This window comes from Triticum dicoccoides, chromosome 5A (genome assembly GCF_002162155.2).
Source record: "Triticum dicoccoides isolate Atlit2015 ecotype Zavitan chromosome 5A, WEW_v2.0, whole genome shotgun sequence".
In the NCBI taxonomy this organism is placed as follows: domain Eukaryota; kingdom Viridiplantae; phylum Streptophyta; class Magnoliopsida; order Poales; family Poaceae; genus Triticum; species Triticum dicoccoides.
In genome coordinates, this window is record NC_041388.1 from 622,179,771 (window position 1) to 622,184,083 (window position 4,313).

The window sequence follows — 4,313 nt, forward strand, 5'->3', positions numbered from 1 at the left end:
GCCATTAATGCAGAGACAGCTCAGCTCACTTACGAGGAGTCTCGTAAGCACAACCGTGATTTGGGATCCTCCTCTGGCTCTAGTTCCCAGAAGCGCCGGATTTGGGTTCCAAACTCCGCTCTTCCTTCCGGTTATACACCGAGGTCATCTCATGTGGTGCCTCCCCCAGCTCAGTCATATGTTCCACCCAGGCCTACTGGTAGACCGTTTGTCAGTGCGGGTCCACGTCCAACCTCAGGGACTTGCTTCACATGCGGGAAGCCAGGACACTATGCACGTGATTGCTCTCAGACTAGTTATGTTCCACCCAAGGCCGAGAAGACTGTTGGTTGTATTAAGCCATCACGCAAGATGATCAGTGTTAAGTCAGCCCCCACTGAACGTGGATGTGTGCATCACGTCTCAGCTAAAGACGCTCATGATGATCCAGATGTCGTTCTTGGTACACTCCTTGTCAATTGTCACCCAGCATCAGTTCTATTCGATACTGGAGCATCTCACTCCTTCATTTCTGAAGGCTATGCTCGTTTGCACGACATGTCATTTTGTGATATGCCAACTCCGCTTGAAATCCAAACCCCAGGGTCTAGATGGCAGACCACCAGAATCAGCCATGGTAACAAAATTCTTGTTGATAGACTTGTATTCCTTGCATCACTTGTAGCCCTCAAGTCCTCAGATATTAACATCATCTTGGGTATGGACTGGATGACAGCTCATCATGCCAAGATTGATTGTTACACAAGATCTGTTCAGCTTACACACTCATCTGGCAAGATAGTCACTGTCTCCACTAGAGTTGCAAAGCGTCAGCTCTATTCTCTTAATGCCAGCCCTCTTCCAGACCTTGAAGATATCCCGGTAGTCCGTGACTTTCCGGATGTCTTTCCAGAGGAACTGCCAGGTGTTCCACCTGACAGAGATGTAGAGTTCGTCATAGATCTTATCCCAGGAACAGCTCCAATCTCCCGGAGACCTTACAAGATGGCACCCCTAGAACTAGCCGAGCTTAAGAAACAACTCGATGAGTCCTTGCAAAAGGGTTTCATCCGTCCTAGTTCTTCTCCTTGGGCTTGCCCCGTCCTCTTTGTCAAGAAGAAAGACGGTACGGACCGGATGGTCGTTGATTATCGTCCCGTTAATTTGGTCACGATAAAGAACAAGTATCCGCTCCCCAGGATCAACGACCTGTATGATCAGCTCGCTGGATCCTCGGTCTTCTCCAAGATGGATTTAAGGTTAGGATACCACCAAATCAAAATCAGAAATGGGGACATTCCCAAGACAGCTTTTGTCACTCGTTATGGTCAGTACGAGTACACCGTCATGTCCTTCGGCCTAACCAACGCCCCAGCCACATTCTCCCGCTTGATGAACTCGATCTTCATGGAGTACTTAGATAAGTTCGTCGTGGTTTACCTCGATGATATTCTTATTTACTCGAAGAACGAGAAAGAGCATGCCGAACATCTTAGACTTGTATTAGAAAAACTCAGAGAGCACCGCCTTTATGCCAAGTTCTCCAAGTGTGAATTTTGGTTGCCAGAAGTGACCTACTTAGGTCACGTAATCTCTGGTAAGGGCATTGCTGTAAATCCCGAGAGAGTTTAGACTGTTCTCGATTGGACTCCACCTGAGACTGTTAAACAAGTTAGGAGTTTCCTTGGTCTAGCCAGCTATTGCCGCCGCTTTGTTGAAAACTTCTCCAAAGTAGCCAAACCCCTCACGGAACTTCTCAAGAAAGATAAAAAGTTTGAGTGGTCCCCACAGTGTGAGTACAGTTTTCAGGAACTGAAAAGACGCCTGACTTCTGCTCCCATACTGGTGCCACCGGATTTCACTAAAGACTTTATTATCTACTGCGACGCCTCACGACAGGGACTAGGTTGCATTCTTATGCAGGATCGTCATGTGATTGCCTATGCATCCCGACAGTTGCATCCACATGAGGAGAATTATCCTACACATGATCTAGAGCTTGCAGCCGTAGTCTATGCACTCAAGACCTGGCGACATTACCTCCTTGGTAAACGTTGCGAGATCTACACCGATCACCAGAGTCTCAAGTATATCTTCACCCAACCAGATTTCAACCTTAGGCAAAGACGTTGGTTGGAGTTGATTACAGATTATGATCTAGGGATTACCTACACCCCAGGAAAAGCCAATGTCATGGCTGATGCGCTAAGCCGTAAATCCTATTGCAACAATCTCATGTTGCAGCAAGGCCAACCACTTCTCCATGAGGAATTCTGTAAGCTTAATCTTCACATAGCTCCTCGCGGATTTCTTTCTACCTTGGTGGTGAAACCTGATCTTGAGGATCGGATTATCGCTGCTCAAAAGCAAGACACAGGAATTTCCCGGATCAAGAGAAACATTAAGAAGGGAGTTGGTGGATGTTTCTTTATGGATGATCGTGGTGTTGTTTTCTTTGAGAATCGCTTGGTGGTTCCCAAGAATCAACATCTGCGACAATTGATTATTAAGGAGGCGCATGAATCTCCTCTCACGATTCATCCCGGTAGTACTAAGATGTATCAGGACCTACGCCAGAGGTTCTGGTGGACTAGGATGAAGAGAGAAATCGCTCAGTTTATTGCTAATTGTGACGTTTGTCGTCGCGTTAAGGCAGAGCATCAAAGGCCTGCTGGCACCCTTCAGCCTTTAGCTATTCCTGAATGGAAATGGGATAAAGTTGGTATGGACTTTATCACCGGCTTTCCCAGGACCAAGAGAGGGAATAATGCTATCTTCGTAGTCATTGATCGTCTCTCCAAAGTGGCTCACTTCCTTCCTGTTCGAGAGAGTATCACTGCTAGTCAGCTTGCTGACTTATATATTTCTCGAATAGTGTCACTTCATGGTGTTCCACTAGAGATCAACTCAGACCGTGGCAGTCTTTTCACTTCTCATTTCTGGGAGAGTTTCCAAACTGCCATGGGAACCCATCTTTCCTTCAGTACCGCTTTCCACCCTCAGTCGAGTGGTCAGGTGGAACGGGTCAATCAAATTCTCGAAGACATGCTCAGAGCTTGCGTTATCTCATTCGGTATGGATTGGGAGAAATGTCTTCCTTTCGCCGAGTTTGCTTATAACAATAGCTACCAATCCAGCCTCAAGAAAGCTCCTTTTGAGGTTCTCTATGGACGAAGATGTCGAACACCTTTGAACTGGTCAGAAACCGGTGAAAGACAATTCTTTGGACCGGACATGATCCAGGAGGCAGAAGAGCAAGTTCGCATCATTCGTGAGAATTTGAAAACAGCCCAATCTCGTCAAAAGAGCCAGTATGATCGTCATCATAAGGATATGACTTATGAAATTGGCGACCAAGCTTACCTTCGGGTTACTCCTTTGAAGGGTACCCAACGTTTCGGTATCAAGGGCAAATTGGCTCCTCGTTACATTGGTCCTTTTCGCATTCTCGCTAAACGAGGAGAGGTTGCCTACCAGTTGGAACTACCCCCACATCTTTCTCGAGTTCATGATGTCTTCCACGTCTCTCAACTCAGGCGTTGCTTCTCGGATTCCATCCGTGGAGTGGACCACGAAACGCTTGATCTCCAAGATAACCTCACATACCGAGAGTACCCGGTTCGCATTCTTGATCAAGCAGAGCGTGTTACCCGACGTCAGAACATCAAGTTTCTCAAAGTTCAGTGGTCTCATCATTCCGAGAGAGAAGCTACTTGGGAGCGAGAAGATCGTCTTTGACTGGAGTACCCCGCTTTCTTTCCGTCAACCCTTGAATCTCGGGACGAGATTTTTTCAAGAGGGGGCGAGTTGTCACATCCCTAGTCTGGTATGACTTAGACTAGCTAGCCATTTGTGCATCATATTTAAATTTCATTTAAATTTGAAATGAGGATTGGTGGAACCCTCAGAATCATTTTTGAAAATGACCCAAATAAAAATTTCTCCAAAAGGGTCCAAGAAAATGCTCATGTTGCTCTCTGAAAATATTGGTCAGAGATAAAAAATCAAAACAATATTCTTAGGAGCTCATGGATATTTATTTTGGCCATTTGGATTAATTCGATAAATATTAGCATTGGAAATATATTTCTATATATATGAAATATGGTCCAAAAATTATGCCATTTATAAAGGAGCTCTGGAATAATATATCTAGCTCCTACAAAAATTGGCATAAGGTAATAAATTGATTTAGTATTTTATTAAATCAAAACAAATGTTAGAAAAATTAGAAAACAAAAATAAAAGAAAGGAGGGGCTTACCTGGGGCTCCCCCCCTGTGCAGCCCAGCCGCAGCAGGCCGGCCCAGCCAGCAGGCGGCCCAGCCCACCTGG